The sequence below is a fragment of the Saimiri boliviensis genome, chromosome 15 (genome assembly GCF_048565385.1).
Source record: "Saimiri boliviensis isolate mSaiBol1 chromosome 15, mSaiBol1.pri, whole genome shotgun sequence".
Taxonomy (NCBI): Eukaryota; Metazoa; Chordata; class Mammalia; order Primates; family Cebidae; genus Saimiri; species Saimiri boliviensis.
This window is the reverse complement of record NC_133463.1, coordinates 43,958,621-43,979,316: the sequence shown is the minus strand read 5'-3', so window position 1 is coordinate 43,979,316 and position 20,696 is coordinate 43,958,621. Positions and strand designations below refer to the sequence as shown.

Sequence of the window (20,696 nt, the reverse complement as noted above, 5' to 3'; positions counted from 1 at the left end):
CATGATCTCCCCGTCTGGGTTTTGGGATTTTTCTGTGTTTTCACCTTTTTTTTTTTCCTTAACTTGTACAGTGCTGCCAATCAGCCGAGGGTATGTGAGTGGCATCGTGGGATCAGGCAGCAGGGCTTTTTTACCCCCTGCCTTGGTCCTTCGCAGGACTGAGCCACCGGGCTATGGGGGAAGGGGTCAAGGTCATATCCCGATCTGTGTAGGGTGAGGGTTCCTGCTGGCACGTCCAGGCTGTGGGCTGAGCTGAGCTGGAGAGAAAAGACCTGGGCTTGGAGGTAAATGGTCCCCAGAGGTTTTTGGTTGCCTTGCCTCTCCCTCCTTTTGTCACTAGACCAGTTCGTGGTTTCTGTACCTGAAAACGTTTCAGGAAGTATTAACAAAAGAAATATACACTTTTTTTTTTTTCCTGGAGGAATGGGGTGGGGACAGTGGAGAGGGTGCTGGGAAATGAGTCTCCTGGGAAAGGGGGCCTGGCCACGATGCTAGATATCTCAGCTCCCAAGTGGCTGGATTTCCCTCAGACCAACAGATCTCAGACCCTCAGACCTGCCCTGGGGCCCAGTGGGGAAAGTGAGGCCTCTGCAAGGAAGTGGAATTCCAAGATTTTGGGGCTAAGCCTGACCTTGTCTCCATGCTAAGCACTCCCCACAGTAGCCTTAGTAGGTTTTTTTAGTTGTTGTTGCCCAGGCTGGAGTGCAGTGGAGTCATCTTGGCTCACTGCACCTTTACCTCCTGGGTTCAAGGGATTCTCCTGCCTCACCCTCCAAGTATCTGGGACTGCAGGTGCTCTACCACGCCTTGCTAATTTTTGTATTTTTAGTAGAGACGGATTTCACCATGATGGCCAGGCTGGTCTCGAATTCCTGGCCTCATGTGATCCACCAGCCTTGGCCTCCCCAAGTGCTGACATTTCAGCTATGAGTCACCATACCCAGCCTCTCAGTAGGTTTTAAGGATCCCCCAGCCCTCTTTCTCCCCTTCTGGGCCTGACCAGCCATACTGTTCCATCTCTGCCTTCTACATGCCCCACCAAGTACTTTACAGGGCCCTCCACCCAGGTGCCCTGCTCCATGAAACAATGTGACATGCAACTGTGGACCAAATGCAATAAAACCTCTGTAAGAAAAATAAATAGCTGAACAACTTGAAAAACAGATGTTGTAAAGAATATGTAATACAATGGAGTAATGATGGAAGTGTTCAATATATCCAGGGTCCAATTTAGGTAACTAATCTATGTGTTTGCACAAATGATGAGGCTTAGCAGCAAAATACAGGCCAGGGAATGTGGCAGTGCAGGCTTTCCAGCAAACAGCTCTCTGATAGCATGGCCTAGGCTCTTAACCCAGGAGACTGAAAATGTGCCGATGACAGAGCAGACTGTTACGTACACAAGATTGTTGTCCATGGTGGAGATTTCACGGCCATAATGATCACAAATGTTGCAAAGTCCACAAAACCTGGATCACCTCGCTGGTGAGATATTTAGTTTCAATATCCTCTTTGTTTGGAGGATGAGTGATCATAACTGTAGATCCTCAAATACTTACCAAACACCCAATTTTCCCATAAAGATTCTGTTTTTAGAAAGTATGAAGAAAGAATGGCACTTACTAGGATGCCGAGAGGTCTTGGTGAAGTCACCAGCATGGCCGGTGCAAACCCACAAGCAGGTAAATTGGCCACCTCGGCAGCTCCCACTGACAGCAGTCCAGCCTACTACAGTCATTCTTTAGGATTTATGTGGCCACCTTGACCTGCTCTCCTAGAGCCTTCTATGGCAAATTGCAGAATCCTTTTTTCCTGCCCCAAATCAAACTTCCTTCAATGAAAATGTTGGCACTCATAGCCAATCCCAGACCAGTATAAAAGTCGTATTTCCACACCCCTGCCTCATTTTGTTACCTAAAATGTTCCTGTGAATCGCATCGATCACAGAACAGAGAAACTGCCAGTACTGGAGGCAGAATTATGCAATTTTCAAATAGTCTGAAAATAGGACATCAGTGTGAATGTCCTTAAAGGAATGAGTTGCTTCTCTATGTCAGACACGGTCCAGCTCTGCTCTCACTCTCTATAACTGAAGGACAATCACAGCTGGAAGGTTGTGTAAGTTTAATTTGGTCCCTTAGGAAAAAAAAAAAAAGACTGGAGGAGGCTAGGTATGATTTACTCTCTCTTTTCTCATAAATACTAACCCTTTCTTGCCATTTAAAATTTTAAGCCCTGGCAGAGTAGCTCCAGCCTGAAAGGAAAGAGCAGTGACCTCACCCCAGTCCACAGGCCAGCCTCCCAGCTTCCTTTCCACGATCTGGCACTGGGTACCATGGCTCACACGCGCACACAGACTGCCCGGCCCAGCGCTGGTCATCTGGTGGGAGGTGCGAGCATTCCCTGTGACAGCCTCGTGCAGCTTCCTCCTGCCAGCAGGAGCGCCAAAGAGAATCTGCTCCAGGACCTCTGGCCCTGCCTCCTTCAGTTCTAAGATGCATATTTTCTCACATGTTAACATCTCAAGAACAAGGATGCCTCATCCAATCTTTGAGGCCTTAGAATTCAATAAAAAGAAAACAACCTAAAAATCTGCTCTCAAATGAAGTGATTGAGGAGAAAAATTAAATAAAAATCTAGGAAGATTGTGAACTCAGATTGCTTTGCAAGTATCTTTAAGTTCTTGCTGCACTTGGAATCTCAAAAGTGGAAACAGTGAAAAATGTTGGATGTAGTTTATGGAAGAAAGGTAACTTGAAACTTCAATCAGCTGTGAGAAAGAAGAAAAAAAAAAACATTTTTATTTGTGGAATGCCAGCCCCTTAAAATTACCAGGCTCAGAAAGGCATTTAAATTATACTAGCAGTCAGTCTCACTCCCCTTGAGCGAAATAATTGCCTCTTGAAGCCACTTACTATGCAGGCTCTAGATTAACTGATGCCAAGTAACCATAAAAGACCATATGCTCTATAGTTCAACAATGTACAGCAAATCACTAATTCATGTGATATCAGTAAACCAAAGTAACTCCCAAAAAACATTAGAAATCACCTTTTCTTCTGATTTATCCTTTTTTCTTTAAAAACTTGAGCCTCTCGGCCGGGCGCGGTGGCTCAAGCCTGTAATCCCAGCACTTTGGGAGGCCGAGGTGGGTGGATCACGAGGTCAAGAGATCGAGACCATCCTGGTCAACATGGTGAAACCCCGTCTCTACCAAAAATACAAAAAATTAGCTGGGCATGGTGGCGCGTGCCTGTAATCCCAGCTACTCAGGAGGCTGAGGCAGGAGAATTGCCTGAACCCAGGAGGCGGAGGTTGCGGTGAGCCGAGATCGCGCCATTGCACTCCAGCCTGGGTAACAAGAGCAAAACGCCCTCTCATAAAAAAAAAAAAAAAAAAAAAAAAAAAAAAAAAAAAAAAAAAAAAAAAAAAAAAAAAACTTGAGCCTCTCTTTAGTTCTCCGTGGCACTCTCCAAGGCAACCTAGAAGTGCGTCCTGGGTTGCAAACCTCAGCCTTGGCCCGAATAAACTCTCCACACTAATTTAGCCTGAGCTTTCTCCTAAAGGTCAACAGCTGTCACAGAGGAAGAAGACTTCAAATGCCAATCATCCAGCTCATAGAAAATGTATGTGTATCATTTTAAGTGATTCCAGCTTTAATTGACTTTTTTCCCCAAATTACTTTTTTAGAATTTATTTATTTATTTAGAGATGGAGTTTTGCTCTTGTTGTCCAGGCTGGAGGGCAATGGCATGATCTCGGCTCACCGCAACCTCCACCTCCTGGGTTCAAGAGATTCTCCCGCCTCAGCCTCCCAAGTAGCTGGGATTATACACAGGCACCACCACACCCAGCTAATTTTGTATTTTTAGTAGAGATGGGTTTCTCCATGTTGTCAGTCTGGTATCAAACTCCCGACCTCATGATCCACCCTCCTCAGCCTCCCAAAGTGTTGAGATTACAGGCATGAGCCACTGCACCTGGCCCCAAATTACTTTTCAGTAATTTGTCGCAATGGCATCATATCAGAGGAATTTTACAATTAATTTTAGCTATGATTGCTAACACATAAACCATGACCACCACAAGGGTAGGAAGCCAGTCTTAATCATCTTCCTATCTCTATCACCAAATCCAATGCTGAGCCTGAAGTGTTTGCTCAATTACATTTGCTTTCCCTATTTCCACTCCACATTCAAAACTGAAGTTGAAATAGCAGAACCAAGAGAAAATAAACACAGCTTATGAATCACTTAACAAATAGGGAATTCCATAGGTAAACATTAAAACAACAATAAGAGTATACAGTATCAATTGCACTAAAAATTGGGGAATAAACCTACCTTCTTGTTGTGAAACCTGTAGTTTTTGACTATTACAAAAGGCACCTTTTCTTCTCCTGGCAGTGTACATCTTATCTTCCACACAACTGTCTACAACTCCAAATTCTATCTGCAGGATAAAAACAAGTTTCCTTTACCAAATCTGAGTATTTTTTACTGTTAAATCAGTGAATTGTTCTAAGACAGTAATAAGAAACACTAGGAATAATAGATTGAAATGGCTATACTGTAGGATGCTTTCCAACCTAATCAGAGAAAGAGGTCATCGGATCTGGAACCCTTTACTCTCACCTCATTTATGTCCAGACTTAATAGCATTCATTCTCTCCCTCTGCTCCAGAAGAAGACAGAGCTTTTCTATTTTCTAAGGTGAACACATGTCCTGTGTGAGGATTTCTACCCTCTCTTATTGTCTCTGAAAAACTGTTCCATCAACTAATCGCTCTTCTCTTGGATTTTTCTTCTCATATCTTCTCACCAAGTTTCTGCCTCCCTTACAAAACCTTCAAAATGTTATTCCTTCCTTTTACCTTTACTGCCAACGATTAGTCTACACTGCGTCTCCTATGCTCCTCTTAATACATTACAATTTGGCTTCTGCCCTGATCACTTATTCTTCTGAAAGTCTCACAGAAGCTATTAATGAACTTTCCTGACCAAATGTATTGTCTGAAGAATTGGAGACTGCTGACCATCATCAACACTTATTTAGTATTTAATTCAGTACCTGCATGTTTCCAAAATTACTCTTTCTGTTCTACCTCATTCACCAGATCATCTCAGAGTCACTATTTTAGAACCTCCTTCTCTGCCTCACCCTTAAAAGTCAGGTACCTCAGGATTGTCTTCCTTCTCTCATCGCTTCCATTTCCCTTATAAGTCTCCATATTCATACAGGTTGGTCTTTCCAGTCCACAAATGCAACTCACAATAATTTTGGCTCCCATCAACCCCATAATCATAGATAAAAACATATGCTCTAGAACCTAGCCTTGCAGAATTTCTATCAAGGAGGTCAAAATCACTCATTGCCTGATCACCTCTCATTGTTTCCCCACAAATCTCCTTCAAATTTAATCGTAAAAACACATCCCAGGCTGGACACTGTGGCTCACACCTGTAATCCCAGCACTTTGGGAGGCTGAGGCGGGCAGATCACCTGAGGTCAGGAGTTTGAGACCAACCTAGCCAACACGGTGAAACCCTGTCTCTACTAAAAATACAAAATTTAGCTGGGCATGGTGGCAGGTGCCTGTAATTCCAGCTATTCAGGAGGCTGAGGCAGGAGAATCACTTGAACCCAGGAGGCGGAGGTTGCAGTGAGCCAAGATTGCACCATTGCACTCCAGTCTGGCAGAGAAGAGCAAGACTGAGTCAAAAAAAAAAAAAAAAAAAATCCCAATTTTGGCATTTCCTTGCTCTTCTCACTGCCTCTGCTTTGTTCAGAATCACCCAGTATAATCCCTACATTGCTAGAATTACCTCTCATTTTCAAATTCAAAACCTCTACTGGTTCTGTTTTACCAAGAAACTAAAGCTAAAATTTCTTGCACGGACTGGCCACTGTGCCTCACAGTGAGGCCAAAGTCACCCCTGCCCCGGCCACTTGTGGTGCTTCCCTCTCCACGAACATCTCACCGTTCCCCACACATGTCATGGTCTTCAACTTCTCCAAGCTGCTCTTCAAATTAGAAGACTTTTCTTTTTTATTTTCCTTTTTATTTTCCCCCATTTGGCAAAGCCCCAATTTTCTAAGGGTCAACTCACATGCCCAACTTCTAAGACCCCTTCTGTTATAAAGATTTTCCCAACCCACTCTCTATAGAATTGGTGACATCCTGTGGTCCCACAATATTTTTTGTCATGGTTCCTCCACATATCATCTTTACCTGTTCACACATTCAACTTTGTACTGAGCTGTGACTTCAATGGCAGGGCCAGCACACAGCCCAGGGCTGATTACATACTGAATACTCACTTAGCTCCTTTTGGACATTCTCACAATTAATACGACCCTCAGGCTAAGCCTCTATTTCTACCAATTTGTGTTTTATTTTCAGAAATTTATTTAGCATTTTCTGTATAGGTTGATCAAACCTATCAAAAATTCCCCTGAAGACAGGGATGTAAGATAATAGCAAACATCTTTACTGTTTAACCAAACAAACAGTCAAACAGCAAGGAACTGCAATAGCTATGGATTTTACTCTACTGGGCTTTTGACACAAGTATTCAATAATGTGTCAATTTCATAATACACTTTCTATTTTCAAACCATGCATTCGCCCTTGCTAATTCTTGGTCTTTAAAGGGCTCTTTTCACTAATGCCTATTACAGCCTTCCCAACTTAAATCCCACCTTTTCCATGAAGCATTTTAGATCACATGTAAACTCCTATCCCATCTGACTCTATGGTACATATAATGGTGGCTAAATACTGAACTGCCTTTCAGTTACTTGTGTGCCTTTTCTCCTTACAACCCCTGCTTCTCAGAAGACATTAAATTTTCTTCAAGGGAAATGCATCATGAACATTTTTACAGGCCTGTAGCTTATATTCCAAATAATGCAGTTATATGAATTGAAAATAAAGCCAAACTGAATTTATTATGGAGATACATTTACTCTTTCTCAGAAAATGAAAGCAAGGCATTTAATCAACTATGCATTTAAAACAACATACCTTCTTATTTACAACAAAGTCAATCGAAACAGCTACAAAAGGAAATCTTAAAAAAGGCAAAACGCAAATTTACCAAGATAGAAGTCATTGTTAATATAGTCACTAAAATGCATCTTTTCATAATGTAAGTACTCAAACTTTCTGTAAACAGTCTGATCCCTCTTCTCCACAATATCTAAGATGCAGAACGGTGTATATTGTACACAACTCTTCGTGTAAATAGGAAGGAAGGGAACATATTATATGTACATACATGCATTCACACAAGATACTCCTACAGACGTGAAACATCTCTGAAAGGATTCATAAGAAACAGATAGCAATGGCCACCTAAGAGATGGATCCTGAGAAACTGGGGGCAGAAGTGGCAAGGGTACCTTCTACTGTATGCCATTTCCTATCTTTTGAATATCAAGTGCCATAAGCTAATGACTATGTGAAAATATCTGTTCGAAAAGTAAAAGTAAATTTAAGAAACGAGTGAATTGTTAAGATGAGTCCATTTTCATCATTTTTCCTGCAGCCTGGAGCCTTGGTAGACACAGGTTCTGCATTGTACAGAATTGCTGTTACTTGTCTCTACTCCAATACCACACCTGGAACATCACATCTGAAAAGTAAACTGTTCACCATTATTTTTATGGTTGCATGACAGTTTGAATACATATGTTGAAATGTCTTTCTTCCTAGAGAGTCAAGATCAAGGCAAAATAGGGTCAACATAACTACTAAAAATAAAAACCTCTAAATATGTGAGAGTTTTTATTTTAACAAAAACAGGATCAAACTATACACACTGTTTCATACAATCTTCTCCTCTTACATTACAATATATCATAAGCATCCTTCCACATTTAAAAGATACAACGCTATCATATACATGTTCTAAAGTCTATAAAACTTTATAGATTTTAATGATTCTGTACATAGTACAGATGCGTACAACTTCATGGCAACTTCAAAAGTAACACTGATAGGCCAGGTATAGTGGCCCAAGCCTGTAATCCCAGCACTTTGGGAAGCCAAGATGGGAGAATTGCTTGAGGCCAGGGGTTTGAGACCAGCCTGGGCAACATAGTGAGACTCCATCTCTACAAAAATAAGTAAATAAACTAGCTTGGTGTGGTTGCTTGTGCCTGTAGTTCCAGCTACTTGGGAGGCTAAGGTGGGAGCATCCTTTTAGCCCAGGAGTTTGAGGCCACAGTGAGCCATGACCTTGCCACTGCACTCCAGCCTGGATGACAGAGTGTGACCCTGTCTTAAATAAAAAAAGAAAAACAAAAGAAAATTGAAAAGTAACATATATATGGAATCCCACCATAGTTGGCTACTCATTTTAACTTACATGGGCAATTCCATCAGGCTTTCTTCTAGTGATATCATGTACTTACTCTGTGCCAGGCCTATACTTACTCTGTGCTAAGAACTTACTAAGTCCTTACATGAATGGACCACTCACAGAGTCCCATCAATAAACAGTTCTATTAGATAGGTAACATTAATATGGCTATTTTATAAATTTTTTTAAAACTGAGGCTTAAAAAGATTAACTAACTTGACCAAAGTCAAAGTCGCAAAGTCAATTAAAAAACACAAAATGCAAGTCCAAGTCTGTTGATCCTAACACCTCTCCAATTTTTAACCCTGTTTTCTCTCTTGGACTGAACTCATTCTATATTGACAGCAATACTGACTTCAATAGTGACTCATTAGTTTCTTCATCGATCTCAAAGAAGCAAGGCTGTTTGCTTCCATTTCTACATGGCTTCAAGAGTAAGAAAAGAAGGTGAACAGTGTACTCTGCTCCTCAAGAAAAGGTCACACCATCATTATTTCTTCACCTCCATATCTGATGAGAAATCTGCATAATACATTTCGCTCTATTCACTTTAGATACCATTTGTTAGAATCAAGATGCATAAACAAAGTACATAATTCTCTAAAATGTGTATGTTCCTGCACAGAGTACTCTAAAGGGCTATCCAGGTAATATACAAACAGCAATTATATTAAAATGTTTAAAGCATACCTATGTACAAAGTTAGTTCTTCCATCAATAGGGTCAATGATCCATGTGGGGTTGTCGGTTAAGGGTTAAGGCACTTTTCTCCCTGGCTGCCACGGATTCCTCACCAATGAAACTAAAAGCAAGAAGGACACACTCCTATTCTATTAACAACAATTTCCAAACCATGACATTTCCTTAGCTACACAGTTTTGTATAAAATATAATAAAAGTCTGCACCCTACTTTTCTATTGTTGCTTCTTTGTCCCTATAAAGCCTGATAAAAGGATAACAGTGAGGGGAAAGCTTTATTTTATTTCACTGAGAGCAAAGTCATGTGAAAAATTACAGAATTCAAAAATTTTAAAATGTGGCTAGGCACGGTGGCTCATGCCTATAATCTCAGCACTTTGAGAGGCTGAGGCGAAGGGGAATTACCTGAGGTCAGGAGTTCAAGACCAGCCTGATCAATATGGTGAAACCCCGTCTCTACTAAAAATACAAAAATTAGCTGGGTGTGGTGGTGGGCACCAGTAGCCCCAGCTACTTGGGAGGCTGAGACGGGAGAATTGATTGAACCCAGGAGGCGGAGGTTGCAGTGAGCTGAGATCATGCCGCTGCACACCAACCTGGGTGACAGAGCAAGACTCTGTCTCTAAACAAACAAACAAACAAATTCTAAAATGTAACACTGGAGTACGTAATGGCACACACTTGTGCATATGCACACACACACACCCTAGACAAGAGGATTTGCAGCAGATGAGAAATCATTAAGGAAATGCCATGATTTTAAAAATAGGTCCAGACACTCTCTAATACTACTCCCATCAAGAGGCAGACCCAATACCCTTTGCCTTGAGTGTGAACTACACTTGGTAACTCGTTTCTAATTAAATCTTATGGAAATTCCATAAATGGTGCTAGAGTTCACTAGTTTTTTTTCTTTCCTATTTTATTTTATATTATTTTTCTTCATTTAAAACTGAACTGTCTTAATAATAACTATCATCATGTTCGTTTATCTCTTTTTCTCTTAGCTCTAAATCTTTTTTATTTGGAAGAAAAATACTTAGCCACGGCTTTAAACACTTTTTCTTCTCAACAGCTAAAAATACCAGGAATGGCCAATAACATGACTAGGAAGAAGTTCAGAATTACAGTGCTAACAGTTTAGAATGAAAATAATGTTTCTGTTAAATTTCTGTGCCTGTAAAAGAGCCCTAATTTCAGGATTTTCTCTCAGACTTTCTAGAGCTACTGCTACTCTACCATATAAAGAAGTTTACGATACAGAGAACGAATTTGAACTTTTAAATCAAGCCAACAGCACACGTTTGTCTCGTTAGCTTCCCAGCACTCAACCATTCCTTTTGCTCTGAAGGAATCCAAATACTCCTTTTTTCTACTTCCTGTCAGCTGGAGCATGCGAAAAGCACCTAAGCTTAGAAACCGCATACTCCTGCCTAGGATTTGTAATCTTTTTTTTTGTCATTATACCTTAAGTTCTGGGGTACATGTGCAGATCGTGCAGGATTGTTATATAGGTTGTTATATAGACAACATGCCATGGTTGTCTATTTGCAGACGACATGTTTGTATATTTAGGAGACCCCATTGTCTCGACCCAGAATCTCCTTAAGATGATAAGCAACTACAGCAAAGTTTCAGGATACAAAATCAACGTGCAAAAATCACAAGTATTCCTATAGATCTATAACAGGATTTGTAATCTTAAACTAATGAGGCAAAGATACAAGGTAAGTTAGAAAGTATTCAAACCATCAGAGTCAGAGGCTACCAGTGGCCTCCTAAGCCATGGCTCCTGTGTCTTCTCCAGATACTCCTCCTCCCGCCCATGGTTCTGGCCCAAGGAGCCCACACCCTCAACATAAATCTCTCATAAATCCCTTTTCAGCTTAAACTAACTAAAGTCAATTTCTGTGTCTAAAATCAAAATATTTGCCTAGTAGAAGTGACTCCAACTTAGATTTCATTTTATCATTTGAAATGAAAATAAGAAATACCTGTGAGATGGATACTTTTCCTTTATGGAAGAGATAAACATTTTTTCAACTTTTTGGTCAGTAGCAGTTACCAGATTAACTAGAGAACTTTTCAGCAAAACATTCATTTCAGTTTTAAGAGCATCACAAACTATCTAAAAAGGATTTTTAGAAGGCAAATAGAAAAGCATAAGTAATTTTAAATCGAACAAAAGATAAAACACAAAAATGGTTTAAAACATTCAGTTTGACTTTAAATGACATTCCTTAAAGAGATTCTTAAAGAATTTCTTACAGAAATGTCTATAACATAAGCCTTCAATAATTGTGACCTTTTAGGTACAGAATTATATTATCTAATGTGCCATTTTAGCTGCATAACTGCCATCACAAGAAATTTAATGATATAAAATTCAAGTACTCACTGTAAAGTGTTTAGTAAAAGGAAAACAAATGTAGACTGATCAAAATACATATTTTATTTAATAAGGCAACCACACACTGTTCACACACATCACATTATGGCTGACAAAGTTTTAATTCATACCTCTCCAGCTTGTCTTGCTAGGGTTACTGCATAATCCAAGCATTTCTGCCAAGGATCAGCCATCTTCTGAAAATATTTAACACATATTAGCACAAAGTAGTTAGAATTCTCTAAAAGTCTTAATTATAGAATAGTTTTTTCACCAAAAAAAATCTTAATTAGCAACAGACTTTCATTCTGAATTTATCCCTCTGCCCTATTCCAGAGTTCAATTTTTTTCCCCAAGATTTACTCCTAGACCAATTAAAGAACATTTTTTTTACCTGGTTACTTCACTGCTAATGCAGAAATAAACAAAAACAAATTCTATTAAATTGTCTCCAAATGCGTTTATATCATAACACATTAAAAAACAAAACACGCTCTCCGGTCCGTGCCTCCAGGACGACAAAGAAAAGAGGAAACAAGTTCGTGCCAAAAAAGGGCCGAGGCCTCATGCAGTCTATTCGCGACATGAACTGTGCCTGATACATACCCAAGGACAAGGCCATTAAGAAATTCATCATTGGTAGTATCACATGACACTGGAAAAAAAAGAAAAAAAAAGAAATTCCTCATTGGAAACATAGTGGAGGCCGCAGCATTCAGGGACATTTCTGAAGCGTGTGTCTTCCATGCCTATGTGCTTACAGAACTGTATGTGAAGCTACATGACTGTGAGTTGTGCAATTCACAGCAAAGTAGTCAGGAATGGATCTCATGAAGCCCACAAGGACCCAACACCCCACCCGATTTGACCTGCGGTGCTGCCCCACGACCCCCACCAAACCCATGTAAGGAGCTGAGTCCTTCAAGACTGAAGACGGACTATTCTCTAGAGAAAAATAAAATGGAAATTGTAGTTAATGTTGCATGTTGAGTGTATCTGTGCCAGATAGGGTGGGAATTTTGTGTGTATTAGACCAAGTGAGATGTGACACATACTATATTCATGAGGAAGAAAGCTTATTCATGTAAATTAAACCTTAATTGTTTGCAATCATATCCCTGGACCTCACAATTTGCATAGCTATGTGAAATAAAGGGAATTGAGGCAAAAACGACAACAACAAAACACTGGTTTAGGAAACTGAGAAAAAGGACGTAAGAAACATTTTTAAAGATAGGTAAATGTCTGGGCGAAAGATAAAGGGAAAATGAAAGAACACTGGGAATACTGAAATAAAAGAAACTTTGAAGGGACGGAGCTAGAGGCACATGTTCTAACTAAATGCCAGACAGGCACGTGTTCTACACAGGAGATTTATTTTTTAATAGGATTGTAAAGATCAAGAACTTAAGGCTTAGAGATGAGAACTTTTTTACCCAAGATGATAGAGAGAAATAACACGGTAAGCATTTGAACCGATTTTAAATTCCACTGTTCTTTCTATTATGGGATTCTGAGAAAAGAAAATTCCAGGACCACAAGAATAATAAAAAAGGAAAAATGAAATGTATTGCTCTGAGATCAGAGAGGAGGAAAAACAACAACACTTATTTGTGTTCTGAAGTGTCCAGCTTTCCACTGACTTCTGAAGACTAGAATAATTCATCAGTAGCTTGATCACACTTTATTCCTAGCACAGTGAAGCTTTTTAAGCTGTCAAATTCCAAAAATGTGGACTTATTACAAAGAACCCTAGTTTTGTCTCCTTTACAACTGAGAATAGCTAATACAGAGATCTGTCTTGAAGATACTTAGAAATCCCTGTCTTGGGCTCACATTATAGGAAAAGGGACAGGAGAGGAAAGGAGGGCAAAGGCCATATACAGTGAGTTTCTGCTTGTTGCTTTTTCTTCTTGATAAAAACATTAACATTTTTTTTTAAAGGAGGCCACTCTCTGAGTCATATAAGTAACTTCTGAGAGATCTTCAAGAATTGTTATCAAACTTGTTTTTTCATTCTGATCCCCATTATGCTCCGCTAGTCTTAACAGAACTAGATGTTCTCAAGCTGCACCTGCTTTCCTGCCAGAAATGGCTTAAGCCACTCATACCCCAACCTTCTAACAGCACTACTGTCACTCTGACCAATTCTTCAGGGCCTGTTTCAAAAGCTACCCTTTCTTCTAGGGATTCTGCACTCAGAAGTCACTAAGTGTTTCACCCTTCAATCGCTGTTTGCTGAGTACCTATTACATGCTATACACTGCACCACAGGGAGGAAAACCAGGTCCCATTCACACTTACTATCCAGAAGGATACTCATATTAAATAAAAAATGCACAGACCACATGCAAACATAACTGTAATAATAAAGGCCAAGGAGAAGAAGGGCAATGAGGAGCATCTAACAGAGGAGTTTTCACCTAGACTTCGGCATCAGGTCAGGTTTCCCTAAAGATAGAATTAAACCAAGATGAAAAGAACAAGTGAAAAGGCATGGACTCACTCAATTGCAGGATGCCTGGTACATGAAGACTAACTGAAGGGCCTAAGTGTGACAGCTCAGAGAGCAAGGGAATCAGGAGGGATAAAGCTGGGGAGGTAGTGGGGATCATTCCTTACAGGACCTCCGGGATAACACTTCGATGGAAGACACTTGAGGTGTCACTGCATTGTGGCTACTGAACAGACAGGCAGAAAGTGGGTGTGAGTAGATGGTTAGGAGATTTATATTCAGGATGCAGTATTGTGGAGGAGACCTGATGATTGGCTGAAACCTAAAGAGGGAAGTTTTGCTGCTGGAGAAGTTAAGAGAGTCAAGGATCTGTTTTGGGAGATAAAATTGGGAGAGATTCAGGCCGGGCGCGGTGGCTCAAGCCTGTAATCCCAGCACTTTGGGAGGCCGAGGCGGGTGGATCGTGAGGTCAAGAAATCGAGACCATCCTGGTCAACATGATGAAACCCCGTCCCTACTAAAAATACAAAAAATTAGCTGGGCATGGTGGCACGTGCCTGTAATCCCAGCTACTCAGGAGGCTGAGGCAGGAGAACTGCCTGAACCCAGGAGGTGGAGGTTGCGGTGAGCCGAGATCGCGCCATTGCACTCCAGCCTGGGTAACAAGAGCGAAACTCCGTCTCAAAAAAAAAAAAAAATTTTCTCTAATGTTCTCTTTCCAGCTTCTCACATAGGATGGCAAACTTAACTGTTTTTAATTTAGTTGTCTAGATGTGATTTTGTAAATGATCTTTATTTTGATACAATTTCAAACACAGGCAAGTGACAAACTGAAGAATGTGTTAGAGTCAACAGCAAAATGAATGAAGTAGAAGGAAGAATTATTGAGGTTGAAGACAGGCTATTTGAAAATACACAGGCAGAGGAGATAGAAAAAGAAATAAAAAAGAAGCATGCCTGCAAGATCTAGAAAATACCCTCAAAAGTGCAAAACTAAGAGTTATTAGCCTTAAAGAGGAGGTAGAGAGATCAGGGTAGAAAGTTTACTCAAAGAGTTAATAACAGAAAACGTTTTAAACCTAGAGAGAAGTATCAACAATAAAGTACAATAAAGTTACAGAACACCAAGCAGATTTAAGCTAAGTAAGACTGCCCGAAGGCATTTAATAATCAAATTCCCAGTGGTGACCAATAAGTAAAGGATCCAAAAAGCAGTAAGAGAAAAGAAACAAATAACATACAATGGAGCTCCAATACATCTGGTAATAGACTTCTCAGTTAAAACTTTGCAGTCCTGGTGAGAGTACCATGACATATGTAAAGTGCTGAAGGAAAAAAACTTATCCTAGAAAATTATATCCAACAAAAATATCCTTCAAACATAAAAAAGAAATAAAGCCTTTTTCAGACAAATGAAAGCTGAGTGATTTCACCAATACTAAGCATGTCCTACAAGAAATGCTAAAGGGAGTTCTTCATTATGAAAGAAAAGGATATTAACAAGAAATAAATCATTGAAGGTACCTAATTAAATGGTAAAAGGAAATACACAGACAACTAGAAAATATCATAACACTAATTGTTGTGTGTAAACTACTCATATGCTGAGCAGGAAGACAAAAACATTAACCCATCAAAAATAATAAGTACAGAAACTTCTCAAGACATATACATTATAATACAATAGAAATAGAAAATAAAAAGCTTAAAAAGTGGGGAGATAAAGTGTAGAGTTTTTATTAATTTTCTCTTTGCTTGTTTGTTAGTTTGGCTGTTTTTGCAATTAGAGTTATGTTATCATCAGCTTAAAATAATGGATTATAAGGTGTTATTTGTGGCTGGCTGCAGTGGCTCATGCTTGTAATCCTAGCACTTTGGGAGGCCAAGGTGGGTAGATCGCCTGAGATCAGGAGTTAGAGACCAGCCTGATCAACCTAGTGAAACCCTGTCTCTACTAAAAATACAAAAAATTAGCCATGCATCATGGTGGGCGCCTTTAATCTCAGCTACTCCAGAGGCTGAGACAGGAGAATCACTTGAATCCAGGAGGTGGAGTTTGCAGTGAACCGAAATTGAGCCATTGCACTCCAACCCAGGACACCATCTTACCCCAGTTATATAATGGCTTGTATAGAAAAGACAGGCAATAACAAATGTTAGCAAGGATGTGAAGAAAAGGCAACCCTGTACAGTGTTGGTGGGAATGTACATTATTAATATAGCCATTATGGAGAACGGTATGGAGCTTCCTCAAAACACTAAAATAGAGCTACCAAATGATCCAGCATTCTAACTGCTAGACATATATCCCAAAGAGGAAATCAGCATATTGAAGCAGTATCTTCACTCTTATGTTTATCACAGCATAATAGCCAAGATTTGGAAGCAAACTATATGTCCATCAACAGACAAATGGATAAAGAAAATGCAGTACATATACACAATGGAGTATGATTCTGACATAAAAAAGAATGAGATCCTGTCATTTGCAAGAACTGGAGGACATGGGTGGAACTGGAGGACATTATGTTAAGTGAAATAAGCCAGGCACAGAAAGACAAACTTCATATGTTCTTATTCATTTGTGGGCGCTAATAATTACAATAATTGAACTCATGGAGATAGCAGAATGATGGCTGGGAAAGGTAGAGGAGAGGCAGGGGGAGTGGGGGTGGTTAATGGTACAAAAATACACTTTGATAGAATGAATAAGATCTCATATTTGATAGCACAACAGGGTTGCTGCAGTCAACAGTAATTTATAGGACATTTTCAAATAACTAAAAGTGTATCACTGGAATGTTCTTAACACAAAGAAATAATAAATGAGGTAATAAATGTCCCACTTACACTGATGTGATTATTATGCATTATATGCATAAATCAAAACATTTCATGTACCTATACATGTATATATACTATATATCCATAAAAATTTAAAAAATTTTAAATGAGAAATATGATAAATCCAGAAAAAATACATTTTATTACAATAACATATGATTTATTTTCACACTATTACACTAGCAGCAGATGTCACTTTTCCCGATGGCCTTTCTTTGTTTCTCTGCCATACTCTCTTGTTTCTGCAAAGACCAATCTAGCACCCAACAAGACCCTAGACTGTCAAAGCGAAATAAATGTTCGTTGAATGAAGAAAAAATACACCCGGTAGTTCAAATTTATTTGACCATGGACCTAATGTTTTACAAGCCTCTGTCTAGAAAGCCTAATTCTCAACAGAACGTATTTGGGAAAATATTGGCTTACAGTATTAAAAACATAATCCAACAAGTAATTATTGAGCATAATTTATATTCTAGTCCTACAGTAATCATTCCATGCTTATAGAAAAGGAGGCTAAAGTCCTAATTTCAAGTAGTTTGTAGGCTTTTGGGAAATAAACAATAGAAAATACATAGCAAGTTACAGCAGTTTACACAGAATATAAATGAGTATTTGCATGAGACAAAATAATTATTTAATATTCAATACAGAGTCTGACACATTTATTCAATTCAAGTTTCTGTTTTGGTGACCAGTCACCATTTCATTTTTAAGGATGTAAAATATTTAGCAGGAGAAGAACTCTTTCTTTCAGTCTACAGTATTCCCCAGTGAAAGTCAAAAGAAAGCAATGTTATCTCAGTCGACTCATACCTTTAATTTTACTCTTTCCTTCTCTTATAGCAGGGAATAAAGCAACTGCCTGACTAAAGAGGGGGTATCTTATAGTTTAAATAATTAAAGATCCACCCCATAATCCCAGCACTTTGGGAGGCCAAGGCAGGCGGATCACAAGGTCAGGAGACCGAGACTATCCTGGCCAACATGGTGAAACCCTGTCTCTACTAAAAATACAAAAAAATTAGCTGGGTGTGGTGGTGGACGCCTGTACTCCCAGCTACTTGGGAGGCCGAGGCAGAATTGCTTGAACCCAAGAGGCAGAGGTTGCGGTGAGCCGAGATCCCACCACTGCACTCCAGCCTGGGCAACAGTGCGAGACTCTATCTAAAAAAAAAAAAAAAAAAAAAAAAAAAAAGATCCACTAACTAAAATAGTGAAAAAGAATCTCCAGAAACAAGTTTCAAACTAAAAATATGTAAGTGTTCTGGACTTTTTTATTTCTCAATTTTTTTCAGGCACAACTTAAATGTTTAGATTGACAAATATGATCTAAATAAAATCATCACATAATGACATAATGATTCCCTTAAAACAAATGTCATTTTGAGGCAATTAATTTTTTATTCTTCTTTGGCACCTGCTAAGCTTCTTTCAAATGGAAAAATATACTCTTGCTGGCATGTTACTGGTGTAATGTCCTCAAATATGTTAATATTACTCATTATTTTGTTCCTAAGCACATTTTAACTGAGTTATCTTGAGCTGGGATATAAACAAAATGACTTCAACAAATAAATGTTTGAAAGGAAAATTTCTTGAGATGCTTCTTTGATGATGTAAAGTCAAAGCTTTAATCATATTTCCTTCAGCAGTGACCTGAAGATGGGTTTCCATTCTTAAAATACAGAAATGCCTATTTCATTGCCATTTATTCTTTTTTTGACTCAATGAAAAAAAAAAAAAAAAGTAACAGTGGATTCATAAAAGTTATTTTACAAAGGAAAATTGAGTGTCCTTCTGAGGGAAGGCAGATATAAACATACTGGTTTAAACATTTTTTAAAATAATGTGCAGAACATACTTTTCACCTTGTACTTTGCCAGAAAGAGAAAAGCCTGACAATTGACCTGATATTGGTGCATTTTGACCTTACTGGTCAACAGCTGTCAGCTCCTGCAGAGTCCTATCAGACGCCGAAACAAATATACCACTGCTAAGCCACCTTCGAAACATACCTCCCCAAGTCCCTAGTGATACTAAAGTTAGGAGGAGACATTTAACATGTTTGCAAATTTTCAGGTTTTAATTACAAATATACTTACCCAAAGTTCTGTAAACTCATTTCAGCTGCACCCTGGGCACATAATCTGGCTTATGTCCACTTTGCCCAGTTGTCTCCTTGAAAATACCAGGTCTTTCTGCCTGTATTTCTCAGTGTTTCCAGAAAGGAAGCTGTGGTGAGGCAAGAGACTTCAGTAGAATAATTTGTAAAGATATTAAAATTTTATCTTATTCTTCCTTTTGTGTAAGGCTCAGGATAGAGTGAGAACTTTCCCCCCACTTCCTTAACATTTTTTATGCAGCTGTTTCATCCTAGAGGTTTCTCTTACAGAGGAGAAATAAGAATTTGTTTTGTACTGCAAGGCCTGAAAGACATCCCAGAGGAAGCCTCTGAGACGGGGAAGAGGAAGGCCACAGGAGCGCAGCAGGATTGAGAAGAGGGTGATGTTCAAGAGTGGTACAGCTGACTGGGCACGGTGGCGCATGCCTGTAATCCAGCTGCTCAGGAGGCTGAGGCAGGAGAATCGCTTGAACCTGGGAGGCAGGTGGTGAGCTGAGATCGCGCCATTGCACCATTGCACTCCAGCCTGGGTAACAAGAGCGAAACTCCGTCTCAAAAAAAAAAAAAAAAAAAAAAAAGGCGGGGGGGGGGGCGGGCCAGGCGCGGTAGGTCATGCCTGTAATCCCAGCACTTTGGGAGGCCAAGGCAGGTGGATGAAGAGGTCAAGAGATGGAGACCAGCCTGGTCAACATGATGAAACCCTGTCTGTACTAAAAATACAAAAATAGCTGGGTGTGATGGCGCACGCCTGTAATCCCAGCTACTCGGGAGGCTGAGGCAGGAGAATCGTTTGAACCCGGGAGGTGGAGGTTGCAGTGAGCTGAGATCTTGCCACTGCACTCCAGCCTGATGACAGAGAAAGATGCCGTCTCAAAAATAAATAAATAAATAAAAATAAAAAATGGAAAAAAAAGTAGTGGTGCAGTCTCCTGCTCCGTAGAAATGCTGAACTCTAACGGGGGCACCAAAACTCTAAAAGGGTTTTTTTTTACTATTAATGAAATAAAATTGATGTAATTTCTTTAATGTTTATTATTCTATTCAAAGTTTGAGGAACTATAAGAATAACATTTTGATAATTTCTTTTAGATACTATTTTTTTAAATTTGAGACTGTTTAGTTTAATCATCTGTCTAAGCGAAAATGTAAGGGGTAGGTCATTAGGTTCCATCAACATCATTTTAAAGCAGCTTCAGCTGTGCTTGGGAAAGGCCGTCTTGTATTAAGTCGTACCTATAATCCCTCTAGTGGATGAAATGGAGAAGAAAGTATTTGAGTCACTCAGGGCTAGTTGAGTTCAATCTCTAAGCACTAATTCTGTTTTGGGCTTAGGTTTCCTCCAAAAACGTAACACTTTGAGGCAAAGCATGGTGGCTTATGCCTGTAATCTCAGTACTTTGCAAGGCTGAGGCAGGAGAATCACTTGAGGTTAGGAGTTCCAGATCAGTCTGGGCAATATAGTGAGACCCCTATCTATACCAAAAATTTAAAAAGTAACGAGGTGTGGTGGCACATGCCAGTAGTCCCAGCTAATTGGGAGGCTGAGACGAGAGGATTGCTTGAGCCCAGAAGGCTGAGACTGCAGTGAGCCATGATCCCATCCCTCACTACACTCCAGCCTGGGCTACAGAATGAGACCACAATGTGAAAAGAAGATAAAGGAGGGGAAGGAGAAGAAGAACACTTTGTTATGTTCAATTTACAAAGGCTCCAGCAAGCAGTGTATGAGTTTTCCTTGTGATTTAATTTCATCTCTGTTGTTCTCTTTTTCTGCCATCATGATTTTCTTCATCTTTAATGTCAGTCAGCCAACAAAT

General features: G+C 39.6%; 1 protein-coding gene and 1 pseudogene across 11 annotated transcripts in view; both read right to left on the bottom strand.

The window, feature by feature from the left end:
- Positions 1 to 27: 27 nt before the first annotated feature.
- Positions 28 to 11,649, bottom strand: LOC101051783 (magnesium transporter NIPA2-like; annotated as a pseudogene).
- IMPA1 (inositol monophosphatase 1) overlaps positions 28 to 20,696 on the bottom strand; it is a 63,809-nt gene continuing 43,140 nt past the window's right edge. For 3 of the 11 annotated variants that reach the window (XM_074386950.1, XM_074386949.1, XM_074386951.1), the window contains exons 12-14: positions 18,860 to 18,989; positions 12,062 to 12,110; positions 3,378 to 11,652 (exon numbers count right to left, since the gene is read on the bottom strand). The gene's annotated coding sequence lies outside the window, so the exon portion shown is untranslated. Of the gene's footprint in view, positions 2,771 to 3,377; positions 11,653 to 12,061; positions 12,111 to 18,859; positions 18,990 to 20,696 lie in introns of those variants that run through there. The other 8 variants (XM_074386941.1, XM_074386942.1, XM_074386943.1 and 5 more) reach the window with 8 other exon arrangements.